General features: G+C 43.4%; 1 protein-coding gene across 6 annotated transcripts in view; it reads left to right on the forward strand.

Annotated features, from left to right (window-relative positions):
* CELSR1 (cadherin EGF LAG seven-pass G-type receptor 1) overlaps nt 1-13,997 on the forward strand; it is a 163,489-nt gene that overhangs the window by 39,253 nt on the left and 110,239 nt on the right. The gene's annotated exons all lie outside the window — the stretch shown is intronic.

Consider the following 13,997-nt stretch of genomic DNA (forward strand, 5'->3'; position numbering starts at 1 on the left):
GTCCATATGTATGTATATATATTTAACTATGTGTGTCTATGTCTGTATAATATATAGTCATATATTGGGATTTTTTTGGTTCTGAAAAGAGTCTAGAGTGAGAAATTGCTTGTATGGTCATATAATTACTTAGCAGCATATGAAATAGATGGAAAATAGTGAATCAAGTTCCTTAAATTAAAAAAACTCAACACTGAAAACTCCCCAGCAAACAAAAAATCCAGTTCCCATACATGAAAAAGTTACTGTATTCAGTCTGTACAGATGGAAATGCTTCACCTTCAAGTCTGAAAGTGGAGTTTCCTTAAAAATGAAGGAGTTAGGGGAATCCCAAATCCAGAAACTTTCAATTTCAGAAGTTTGAGCCTTGATGCTCTAAGAAGGGGAAAGCATTTGTCTTTTTTCAGTATACATACATGTGTCTGCTTACAGTCAGAGTAGTGTAAACCTCATCAGAACCACCGGGATTATTTCATGTTGGCATCTGTGAGAATAGCATTTGTCTTGTGATCTTAATGTTTTATCTCCTTACCAGAACTTAAATCCACAGGTGAAACATGCTGATATTTTCCTGTGAAAGTGTGAATTCACAAGGGAAAAGTTGAATGGAATGGTATCATTAGAGTTGAAAGCTAGGGGAAATTGTGCAAAGTCCCAAAAACACAGACGCTTATGCTCGGATCTGCTTCCATTACAGTGAATGCCAAGCTCCTATTGTTTTCCTTAGGAACTGGATTAAGACTTCTATTGATATCATGCCAGTTTGAATTCCTTCTCTTATTTTTGATCTTGACAATCACTTTTTCCATTGCAGTTCCATTAAAGACTTATAACACAGTATAATAAAACTCGATGAAAAAAAAACTTAATGCACCTAAATTATTATGCAAATGGATACAAATTAAAATGCATTCACATAATTGAAGTTCTCTCTTTGCAGCAAACAACAGAATCTAAACTTTATTCTTTTTGCTTGCTAATCAATTTTCAGTTCATTGTCCCTTTTTTTCCAGGGGTTTCTAGAGTATCAAAGTAATTGAAAATAATTGGTCTTTCAGTTGTTTTACAGTTAGTACTTGAATAATTAAAAATTAAACAGATTATTATGCATGTTGTATTTTAATAGAACAATTAATTTGGTGGTGTTATTCAGTGGCCTCTGTGGAGCATGCCTGGCAGCGCTCAGCCCCAAACCAATGGAGACCAGTCCAGAACAGAGAACTGGCCTCTGTATTTTGGCAGCCACTGAAATTGCTATTATGGACTCTCCACAAGGAAACAGCAATAAAAGGACTGAAGTATCCGTTTTTAACCCAGGAGAAGCTGCTGCAGCAGAGATTTGGGAGCAGTGGCAGTGAGAATCTCCAGGTGTCAGAGGGTGCTGGATCAGCTCCATCTCTTCTTCACTCACCTTGGCATTTTTTCTAAGACTGTGATAAGAGCTGTCTGTGTGGGGATCAAATGTAGGTCTGAGTAAATAGTCCTCAGTCAGTGTCAACATAGTACATTCTGTCACAATTGGCCTCAGTATGGCCATCTTCCAAATTCTGTATTTACATAATTCTGAAAAATTGTAAACTTGGTTTTGAGGTGTTATTGGCCCAGAATTTGAGTGTGGAAATAAATGAAGATACTGAAGGCTGTCAGTGTGCATCTTTGCTGTCATTAGGCTGATCATGGTTTATTTTTTTGTTTAGATGATTTTGATATGAATTTAAAGATGTGATAACAAAGATACAGTTGAAGAAAATTGATATATTGCATCTAAAATGTTTGAGGTGAAGAACCAAAGTGTCTTGTGCCATTTTGGTTTTGGGTCTCCATAATGTGAATTCCTTTGCCTCCAGCCTTTGCACAGGACAGCTGTAGGAGCGTTGCTGTACTGTTTTACCACTTTGTACAGCAAATATTACAGGTAATTAAAGACAGTTTGAAAAATGCTTTTATTTTTCAGATTTGAAAAATCTTTAGTGAATAGACCAGCCTCCTGTCTACAATATGTAATACAACTTTTTATATTACACGAGTACGGCCTGACACAAAGAAGAGTTCTGCAAGCTGCATCTGTTTTGGGACATTTCTGTCACCTATTTACCTACATGACAAAGGTGTTCAGGTAGTGCACACAGATATTGAGAAACAGTGGTATGATAAGAGGCATTGTTCTCTCTCCTGTACACGTGGACACACAAGCATGGATGCAGTCTTAAGTCAGTCCCAGCAGCCTATTGCTCCCTGTGGAGCTCAGGCCAAAGCCTTTGCTGGTTAATGAAGCAGACATTTATGGCCTCCAAAAATTTCCACTGTCCTTGTGACAGGACAGGTTTTTAATTATCCAGTAGGGGTAATGGGGGGCTGTGGAATCTGGTGCATTCACTCAGTGCTCTGTGGTGCCTCTTAGGGAGCAGGGGAGTGTGTCTGTGTTTTTCCTTTGTGGCTGGATCAGGAAAAGAAGCATATGTTAGATAAACTCAGTTAATGGAAATATTAGAGACACGTTGTCCCTAGGTTTTTCCCCTTCTTTTCATACATTTCATTCTACATACATTTCAAAAGGAACAGGTATTGCCAAAAGGAATGAGCAGCATGCAGGGACAATGAAACCTGAATTTGGCAGCCTGCAGCCTGCCAAGGGCTGGGAACCAGGGGGTGCAGCCTTCACAGGGCGCCAGACTGAGTAGGCTAGACCACATGCAAATCTTGATTTGAACTGTAAAGGGAATTTTGGGATGGGTCTTGCTGGGATGGGTGTTCCAGATCATTCTCATATGCCCAGGGCAGATGTATTAGTGTTTGAGCATTTGGTTGAGACTCAGCTGTTAGCTTTTCAGCTGGAACCAGGGGTGCCAAGTTCTCTCTTTAGTACTAGCCCTGTAAGCCTCAGCAAAATCAATGGTGTTATGTCAGGTTGGCATCTTCGGGGGTTAGGACAGTGTTTTACTTCTGGGCAAACTTCAAATACACAGATAAAAAGGGACAGGTTTCTTTTGTCTTGCAACAAAACAACCAGCTCTTCTTTGAACAGATTTGAGTGGGTTTTGGTGGCCTGAGTCTTTCATCCAGTGCATGAAACATGGTGTGAAGCTGCTCTTCTTGAGCTCTACTGCTCCCTTGCTTTGCAACAGCGCTGTGCACATGCTCAGAGCTGGGTGGGCTTGCCTGGAAATGTGCACTGAACCTATGTGGTTTTATTCTTCAGCGGTCTTCTAACACTCCACCCAAGAATTGCTAATAAAATTGTCCTTTCTGTGGAGGTCCAGTATCATATGAGCTCTGCTTTTGAGCAAATTTACATTATTTCATGGCATGTGATGACAAGTCTGAAGTGTTGCAAAGCACTGGGGTGACTTCTGCACCCAGGGCTGGAGGGGCAGCTCCTGACAGATACCCCTTTACACATACACAAAAATCTGTGTCACTTCTGACTGCAACAGGTTTATGGGCTGTGCAAAGGGATTTCAGCAGGTGTGATCCGTCATGGTGCAGCTGCAAGGACATCAGCAGTGCCTCTGCTGATGACTTTCTGCTTTTTCCATTCAAAGGAGAAACATGTAGTTTCTGTGGCTACTTTGGAGTGTTACCTGTCTAAAAAAATCCCTTGATCCCTATACTCCGTGAGAGACCTCTTAGGTGGGTGAACACAAGCTTAGTAGAACACAAGAGCTCAAATAGTAATCAGGTGGTTGTTTGGATAGTAATACTTTTTTATCATTTTCCTCACAAAAGGCTTAGTGAAGGTGTGGATTACTTGCTAACAGCTGAAGTCAAGCAGTGATAGGTAAATCCTTTCTCTCTATTTACACAACATAACTCCAGAAAGCAAGAAATGTTTTTGAAATAGTCTCTGTACGCACTGTAAAAACAAATGTCTCCACCCTTCACAAATAAAGGCTTTACTGGAGAGGCCATTTGCCATGTGTAGAGCAGAGAAAGGAAATAAAGCTGGTAAAAGTACCCTATGTATGAAAGTGAGAATCCTGGCTGTTCTTCTGTCCATGTGTGCAAACACATCTCTGGTGACTCCTTGAGCTCCACAGAGCTGAGCACGGAGGAGGAAGAGGAAAGCTTTGGGGGACCAGTCAGAACATCAATCACCTCCCAAACTGGTGCGTTTTTAGAACAGGTTTGAGTAGAGGGTGATGCCATTTGGCTCTTGTAAGAGCTCCTTAGCACGGATTGCTGGTGGGGGGCTCACTTTCTGAAGGCTGATGCTTGGCTATAGCTCGCTCCTGCCCTGGAGATACCTGTTCCTGTGCTAGTTAGTCACTGGTCTTGTATTTTGTACACGTTAGCTACTGCTTCCCAAGCAACTGGAGGTGAACCACAAACAGGTTGCAACAAGACCCTTTCAAATGCTGAAAGGTTAGAATGCAGCAAGTGGGATTTTCAGCATGTTAAAAAAAAATCTTGTAAACCTTTCATCCCCAATTTTTAATGGACATTTTTAGTGCATGTATGTGTATCTTTCTAGGAATAAAAGTTTGAGGAGGTATAGAAGTATAAATTAACTATAAATTGAATTGGGAAAGCACTCCCAATTCAAGAGGGAGAAGGAAACTCCTCTCCAGGATTTCTGAAGTTGTACAGTTGGATACAAGACCTTGTAATGATTTTTCCAGTTATTTTTTTCAATACAGCTACTCTTCTGTCTGCCTTTTACTTTTCAGAGGGGGCTTGGCATGAACTGGGAGGTATCTCAGATCTCAGCAAATGGAGTTTCTAAGCCCTGCATCAGCTGCATTTGTGGGTCTCCCCCACACCAAACAAAAATCTCAGAAAGGAGTCTTTTTCTCTCCGTGTTCATGCAGAATAGAGGATCACTTAGTTGTCTTCCTTGCACTGAAAAAGATCTGTGGAGGCTTCAGCAGCAGAACACGTAGCTGTTTGAAATCTCTCAAACTCCTGTTTCTGAATCAGTGAGCTCCAAAACAGCACAGAGAGACCCTTTGGTGCACCTTGGAAGCTGCACTGTGCTTTCAATTTAATTCATAGTGCTGTTTAGGTGGCATTTTGGTGCTCAGTCTGGTGGCCCAAAAAGCACAGCCATTACTTTTGCAAACCTTTCCCATGGGGTCTCCAGGAGGTGTTAGTGGAGGTGGTGTCAGGAGTGGGTGGGCAGCGCTTGGCGTGGGGCAGGGGATGGATGGGCAGATGGGTGGGAGCTGCTGCTGCAGTGACCCCGTGCCCTGCTGGGGACACTTGAACATGGGGCATGTTAGCAAAGTTTAGTGCTGGAGTGTAAAGGACCTGAGCAGCCCTGGCAGGGAGTGTTGGAGGAATGCAGTGGAACTCCTAATAGTAACTGACTGTGGACTAGATGAAAAATCTGCAAGTTTTCTCTTTTTAAATCCTTTTTTACATGCTGTAATAAATAATAGAATTATGATGATCAGCCAAATAAGCTGGGGTGACAAATGAAATGACCTTTATACAGGAAAGCGTGTTACATTGCTTTTCCCACCTTCAGTTGAAATATGTCCACTGCATTTTTCTATTGTTTAAATTGCTTGATTGCTGTGTCCTGTGAAGGCGTTATTTTGCTTGTCTTATTATTCTTTAATTTGTAAGGTAAACCTTAATTTGGGGCCAGAAGGTCAGCTCATTACTATTTTTTAGTTTTTAGTTAAATAATTTTGCTTTTAAGAAGTCTTTCAGTGCTAATTCTCTGTGTCCTGTAAAATAAGTCTGCATTGAATGAAATGAGGAATAAGAAACCCTGGCTAATAATAAAATTTATCAGGAGCAGGGTACTCCTGGCTTGCCTGGTGGTACTATTGATCACTGGGTCTGCAGCATGCCACCCCTTGTAGAAGCAGCTTCTCCAGCAACTTGCTTAATTTCTCTTGGCTAAGATGATCTCTAATGCAAGGAGGAAAAGCTCCCCTGAGTGCCAAGCCTTGAAAGGCTGCAGACCCCTGAGCTAACCAGCACTAATCTAGTGGAGACAGATTGATGTGCTACTCCCAGCATGTTTTAAAATATTGCTAAAACCTTGTGAATGCTAGTCTATACAAGGTAATCAGCTGAATTTTATCCCTCTTCAGCGCCCTCAGAAGGTGTGCTCTGTGTGTCTGAGCTTCACCTGAGCCCGGCTGTTTGCTCTGCTTTGGAGAGATAGAGCAATAACAGATGATAGACATTCTTTCTCACAAACGTCTTCTTTTTTCCATACTCCTCCTTGAATGAGCTTGTGCCAGAAGTTGCTGAGCTGTTAGGAAGGTGCCGGAAGCTGGTAATTTGCTCCTCTGTAGCTTCACAAAAGCTACCAATTTTTTGAGTAGTTCTTACCATCTAAAGGCAAATATAATTAAGAAATTTAGTTGGTTTACAAATAGGTCGTGGACCATCTAATAAACTGCAATTGCTGACACTTATGGAGGCTTTTTCTCCCAAACATTGTTTATGAAAGGCAACTGGCAAAAGCAATGAGACAAAAACTGCTTTAGGCTCCTGTTCTGGGCAGCACTCAGCATCTCCAGCTCCTCCTCCTCCTTCTCTCCCCAGCCTATCTTTTGAAGCTCCCTTTGAGTATTTTCATGTATGTACATGTGCTGCACTTCAAATGGCGCAGTGGTTGATTTTCTTGTACTGAGAGCTGTGGGTTGTTAATTGCTAGGCTGGTATTAATGGGTTTCATCCAAATTCTGGCTTTCCTCGGGTGAGGCTGCAGTGCACGTTGGTGATTTCAGTTCCATGCGGGCTGGGTGGGGTGTCCCAGCCAGCACAGAGTGTCCTGCCAGACCTCCTGCAGAGCTGTCACCTTCGCTAGGTCGGCGTGGAGGACTCTGGCTGTCTCCAGCAGCACAGACATTTGTGTGTCTCAGCCCCAAATCAACCTCTGGAGCAGCTGTAGGTGCATGTATGGTCTTGCTCTTTGTGGGAGAGCAGCAGCATGTCGAGCAGCAGAGCTGCTGCAGGCAACAAAGCGTCAGGGTAGAGTCTGTCCTTGAAGCAGCCAGTAAATTTACCAACAAGTTCTTCTTATTTCAGTTTGCTGTGCACTGCATCTCATTCTTGTACCAGAATTATTTACTCCGGATGGAAGCAGCTGATTTGAACTAAAAAAACTCTTGCTGGAGGCAAAATGCATATTCTGTCTTCATTACCCACACCAGACTGGTGAGAAAAAAACAAAGGTGGGGAGGGAAGGAGAACCAGATCGGGGAAAGACTTGAAAGCAGAAGCCTGGTCTGTGTTCGGTTTTTTGCCCATGATCTTGTGTGCTCAGAAGTGTGGTTAGTTGAATTCAAGAGAAGGAAAATAAGGGTCAGTCAAGGAATGACCTCGACCTGATCTTCTCAAAAACTGGCAGTATTTTGGGTTGCGAACTTGTGGTTCGGCACTATTGGTAAGGAGGCAAAACTGGGACCAGAGTGGAAGCTGCATCGCATGAGAATCTTCAAGGAGCAAAAGCATCTTTCATGCTTCATGCTTCATGTCTATAAAACACATGAATCAATTCACCTGAGGCAAGAGAAGTCAGGAGCAGCTGACATCAACCACCAGGAGCCGAGCTGCTCATTCTTTCGGAGTTAGCGCATTTCCCGACCGACCCAGTCGGCGCTCTGGAGGCCGATCCCTCCTTCCCTGCCAGTGTGAGCTGGAGCCAGGTGTTTCATACACTTCTGCTGTTGTGTCACACAGCTCAGCACTCCCTCAGAGCCCACCATGCAGGAGTGTGGAGTGAGGCCCAGCTGGATGCTCCCATTGCAGGATGTAACACCGGGCAAGAGGTTGTGTCACACCCTTGGTGGTATCGTCACCGTGTGTGGTACCCTGCCCCACACAGGGTGTTGAGAACAGTCCTACCCTGTGTGGAAGGGGACAGCCCTGCTCTCCCTCACCTTGGGAAGCTGGAAATCGGTGTGCTGGGCTTGGCTTTTTGGATGGTTCATGTGCAGTTCCGTAATTCTGTCTGAGAGGCCACTTTCTTTGCACCCTAAATTACTATAGTTGGAGCTTTACTGCAAAAGGTCCCAGCGTGACCAAACTGGGATTTAATTTATCCATGACAAAACCCCTTGTAACAAAATCCCTTTTGCTACAATCCCTTTTTGCTTGTAGCAAAAATCCCACCCCTTCTTGCATGGCATGAGTCAGTGTTTTAGACACCAGTAAGAGCCAGAGAGAAGCTAAATTAAACTCATTTAATTTTTTCTTTTGCCGGGGCACTCAACCTGGTGTGAAAGACTCCTATTAGCAGGATTATTCTCTTGTCAGATGGAAGCTGGAGATAGTTGTCCCAGATGTGCATGTCTGGTTTGAAGGCCTGATTATCTTGTTCATGTCACTTCTTGGCCTCTTATCAAAGCAACTCTCACGCACATCACCTTTCAGCTCTGCAGGGAGGAGGAGTACACTTAAACCACTTCCAGCTAGTAAGCTGATGTTTGTAAATGTTTTTCCTCTGGGGCAATAGTGTCAAGAGGAACAGGCTCCTGAGCATGTCAGGTGGAGGGAGGATGGAAGAAGGTTTCTCATGGTTGAGGACAATAGATAAGGACAGAGTTGCTGTGCTGAAGCAGGGGGATTACAGGACGGTGTGTTTGCCAAGCAGGAGGCGCCTGTCGGATGGAGCCTTCTGGATGGCTGAGATCTGATTTAAAATCATTTAAAATACCCCTTATTGCTGAAATGGAGCTTAAAACCTGAAGGTGTTATCAAGTGGCTCAAGGGGAGACCTTAGGGAAGATTTAGAAGTACTGTAAATACCCACTTTTAAAAAAATCATCTATTATTACTTTTATCAATAGGTAAATAGATTAACTAGAAGTTCTGTATTTCTGGTGCCATTTACAGTAATTTTTTGTAACAAAGGTATCAAGAAGAGAAACCAAGTATTTCCTGCTTCTAAAATCCACAAACATCATTTGGTGCCTGTCAAGGTGTCACCAGGCTTCTGAAACCAGCCTGAACGTAATAAATGCAGGAGCTTCCATGTCTGTCATTCACTGGAAGGGAAAGCTCGTCCTTTCCCAAAGCACATTGACAAGGAACTGTTTAATTGAGCTGAACAAACTGGAACTCGAGGGGCCGGGGCGGGGGAGCTGCCGGAGGATGAGCAGCCCTGGCTGCGGGGCAGGCATCTGGCTCGGCTGCAAATCCCGCGCTCGGCGAGGAGCCCCGGCTGGGAAAGGTGAATCCTTCTCCGGGTGAATTCATGGAGTGCCGGGAGCCCCGGCTGGGAAAGGTGAATCCTTCTCCGGGTGAATTCACGGAGTGCCGGGAGCCCCGGCTGGGAAAGGTGAATCCTTCTCCGGATGAATTCACGGAGTGCCGGGAGCCCCGGCTGGGAAAGGTGAATCCTTCTCCGGGTGAATTCATGGAGTACCGGGAGTCCCGGCCACAGGCGGCACTGCAGCCGGTAGGGAGGGGAGAAAGAGGAATTAAAGGAGAGGAAGGTGGTCAGAGTTAAAGTAAGCTATGCCAGTAGACTGGCACAGCAGCAGCAGCTATGAATTCAACATTCTGTGACCATCTCTCAGGTCCAGGTGGACTGGGAGTTACTTCGGTGATTCCAGTAAAAAAATGCTGAAGATATTCCACTTTCATCATCTATAATTTTTATCAGTCACTAGTCTATATTAAGAAAAGTGCAACCAGCACAAGTTCATGTTGGATTAAGTTGGCTTCTGTCATGTCTGAATCCTGCAGATGGAAGCATTACTAGATTTAACAATTTATTGTATTTGGCAAATCAATTTTAACTGCGCTGACTGCTGTATTTGTCCATTACTAGCACTAAACTGCCACATGTTGCACTACCAGCTAGTTGTTCCTTTAATTCTTAAGTCCTCTCAAGTCTCTTTTCTTGTAGTTAGATTCTGCTGTTTCTGTATCACAGAGCTGTTCTTGACATCTGCTACCAGAATCTACCATGTGTGGAAACGCATAGTGTATTAAAATTCCCTACTTCTGTACAAGATGTGAAAAGCCAGGCAAGTTTATATTGTGCTGTGCTCTGTTCCTGATGTCCAGCTTTGGTTTCCTCTTGTAGCTGCTTTGGGATTTGTCCCATTTATTTAATCCCATCATGTTTTACCTCTTTATTTTCTTCATTGTTATATGGGTTTTTGTTAACAACATCTAGCATTGCATCACTCACCCCTCTGCCTCCAAACTCTCTCTCTATTGCTAGTCCAAGAATCATTGTTCTCTGTTTGGTGATGTTGCCTAGGTCACAAATTGCATCATTTATTAACATTTTTGCATAGCTCACTTCTTTCCCATACCATCTACATTGTGTGTGTGTAGATCAATGTACCTGTCACCAAGCACTTATATTTCACTTTTTAAATTAGTGTTTTGACTTCTCAGGGTTTCTTTAAGCCACAAAAAGGAGCAGAGAGTTGGCTTTGCAGAGTAGCATATTCAGACATTTCCCCAGGCTTGCAGAAAACCCAGATTACACAGATCTGAGAGGTATGTCTGTGTTAGGAAGATGTTTACATACTAGGGGCCTATCAGCAGTGGAGGCAAACACCAGCCATCAGTGTGCCATGTGTGGCTTGGCATCTTGTATGTGTATTGTGGTGTACAGTTGAGGAGTGAGAATGTGTATTTAGGGAGTAAGAAAAACAATTTTTTTTTTTTTGCATTCTATGCTGGAGCCTGTACTGAGACCTCTGAGCCAAGTGCCTCCTCTGGTGTTTTGCACTTATCTTGAAGCTCTTCTGAACTCTCAGTTGTGAACACAGGGGGGTTAGCACCCTCTTTGCTTAAGACCATTTAATCTTAGTACTAACGTTTCATTGAAGGGAGCACCCCTGAGCCCTGCCACTGCAGGGTCATGTCTGTGGCACTGCTGCGTCCCTTGGCTGCTGTGCAATCTCTGCTCACCTGCAGTGGATACCAGAGCAGCTGCAGAGGGGCCTTCCTCTTGGCTTTTCTAGTTGCACATTTCTAACATGATCCTATTAAGCACTGACTTCCCTGCCGCCCTTCTCATTAGTTTTCACTTGAAAATACTGACTCAGAAATTTCCCCTGTATTCTTGAGCTGATCTACCCTCCATATGTTTATTGTATTAATCCATCCTAAATTCCCAGAAGGTAACATGACATGCCATTCTCTTTGGTACAGACTACAGGTTTTGGCTCTTCACCGTGAAATACCAGTCACAGTCACTTAGGTCACCTCTCTGTCTCCAGGCTTTGGCTCATATTTGCTTCTTGAGTGTGAGTTAGGAGAGTTTTTGGTTACATGTGTCCCTTTCATGCACTGATCTCTGCAGGAGCTGCAGCTCAGTCAGTCTGAGCAGTCTCTAAGCCCACACAGTAAATTCTCCACAAACATATGCCCCGGGACCATAAATCCTTTTCTGCAAGAGATACCTTTGCTTTGTTGCTGTTATCTTCTTGCATTGTGGCAGCCTGCTGAGACCCAGAGCCAGGTGTATGAGCACAGAACAGGGGCTGAAAAAAGAGATGGTAAAAGTCTGCCAGGCTCACTCAGGATGAGGGATGGTGGAAGGACAAGGCCATTTGTCTCTGTACATTTGCACCTACATTTGCAGTTGAGACCCTCCCTTATCCACGTTAACATGTGAAGAAGGCATCAGTGGCTGCAGCCACTTGCAGCTGCTGTCACCTGCCATCACAGGAGGGCAGATCCCCATCAGTGCTTCAGAAGAGAGAAGTTTATAGTGAGAAACAGAGGGAGGACTCTGTGGTCACTCTGGAAGGTGGAACAAGGGACAGACACTGAAAGGAGATGAATTATGAGGTAAATCTGATGCTGGGAGATGGAACCCTGCTGTGCTGACAGAGCAGAGGCTAAGTGGCAATGTGTCACAAGTAAAGGCTGCAGAGTGACCTTAATGATGTGGAAATCTTGATATGCCATGCCTACAGCAAAACTATAGCTCTCTGATATTATTCCTTAGCTCATGAGGATCCTATAAACCACCACACTACTGCTTTGAGGACTATATTTGGTTTTTGGTGTCACAGCTCTTTTTCTTTGCAAGCTCTCTGCATCTGCTCCAACAGAAGCATCGACTTCAGGCAAGGGCTGGCAAGACCTGAGCCCACACTGGTAGTACCAACCAAAAACCAATATGTAGTTACCCTTGAATGACTAGTTTTCATATCTGCAGTCATGGTTTTCCCCTGCATGGGCTTCTCTGCCCACTTCTTCACTGACTGTTGGCAATTTGCATTTGAAGTAGCTGGCATGAGTATCAGCAGATGTTTTGTGACATTTTGGGGTGCCAAACTGGGACCTGTTCACCTCCTCAAACATGCCTCTTTGCCCTGCTGTGCAAGTCTAGCAGCCAAGCAGAGAAGGATTAGTCTCTCTAGACAGGGCTTTCAGAAACAGACTTTAATTAAAGGTGCAGGATGGAGCTCAGTGATCACCTCTGATTACTGGTGCAAATGCTTTAAGAAGAGAAATTAGAGCAATGGCGTATTAAGAGGTGGATTCCCAGGTCCTTATCTCAAGCAGTTCAGTCTTTTTTAAGTGATTTGGCCAGTTTCTGCCTCCTGGTGCCTGTGTGCAATCCCAAAATAACTCCAGAACACCAAAGGTGTTGCAGAGCAGAGCAGAGCAGTTACTTTGCTGCTTTGGGTAGAGACTGTTTTGAGCTCACTAATGCTAAGTGTGTTAATTTGTGCTTGGAAAGAGGAGAGGGAAGCACCCAATTTATTTTACAGTGGTAAATGATAATAGAGAAATAGTCTGTTTCATGCTCATACGACCTTTTTGTTGTCACATTATTTCTTCGGACATTTCTCAGCTTCTGCTGGTGTCTTGGGATTTTGGTTTGGTATTTGCTAGGACATTATAATTATTCAAATCCCATGCTTTGCACAGCAGTGCACAGCATGCACCAAGTGAGCTCAGTACTTAAAAGTAATTACAGAAATATCATTCCTTGATTGGCAAATAAAAACAGTTGTGAAAGAGAGGTACAAGATGCACTCAAAGACCTAAGGAGCCCCTCTGTACTTCCATGATCTCCAGAGCCTCCTGTGCTTTCTAGATGACTCAGTCAGTAAAATGCAGCAGATGTTAAATGATGCTGTATTTTAAGAAATTGTAATATCATTTCTATTGGCCTCGAGTAGTGTCTGGGTATGAGTCATGGACCTCTAGAAAACCCCCGTGAATTCTGATTATGAGTGTAAATATCTAAGGACAAAAAGGTGCATTAGGTAGGTAATATTAAAATGTTTCCTTTTTCTGGGTGCTGACTTAACTTTGACCACCTGTTACAGCATTTTCTGAAGCCTCAGGTTACTGCTGGAGAAACAACATGTAGGAGATGTTGTGAGCCAGCCCAGAGAGCGAGCTGAGAGAGGTCATTTGCAGAGCTTGAGCTGTTTTAAAGAGCACAGGAGCCTGGTGTCACAGCACAGCTTCCTGTTCACAGGAGCCTCTTTCAAAGACAAATGTGAAAGGGTTTATCCACTAAACACGGAGCCGGCAGCAGTCCTGAAGCAAGAGCACAGCATTGGATTTCTGTAAGAGGAGACTGTGGAATGGCCTCTTTGCCAAATAGGTCTCTGAAAAGGACACAAAGACAAATTGGTAATTTTTGCAGGGCTGGAATATCTTATGCTGAGCTTGAACACTCTTTGAAATTTTTATGGGGTTTTTTGTTTGGCTTTTTTCTTTTCTTTTAATTATGCATCTATCCATCCTAAAATTTTAAATTTTTTTGTTTTTAATTTTACATCCATCCTTAATTAGTAGATTGTTTTATTTTTTTAATGGAACCAAAATTGAAGATAAGTTTTTCAACTGAGGAGGCATTTTTAAATGTTAGTGTAATGAAGTTAGAGTTCATGAAAACTTGAAGCTGGCCAAACTCTCCTCACCCCATGGGCTTCATGCCCATGAACAGTTTTTCACCATGAAGTGCACTGTTGGGGTTTGCTTCTGCATTGCTGTAGAATACATCAGAATAGAATGCCCATGTGAGCTGTCCTTTTCTACCTCCATGTCCTTGTAGTTACAAATGCAACATTTTGTTTTCCTGGGAACACAGAAAG

Source organism: Prinia subflava, chromosome 4 (genome assembly GCF_021018805.1).
Source record: "Prinia subflava isolate CZ2003 ecotype Zambia chromosome 4, Cam_Psub_1.2, whole genome shotgun sequence".
Classification (NCBI taxonomy): Eukaryota; Metazoa; Chordata; class Aves; order Passeriformes; family Cisticolidae; genus Prinia; species Prinia subflava.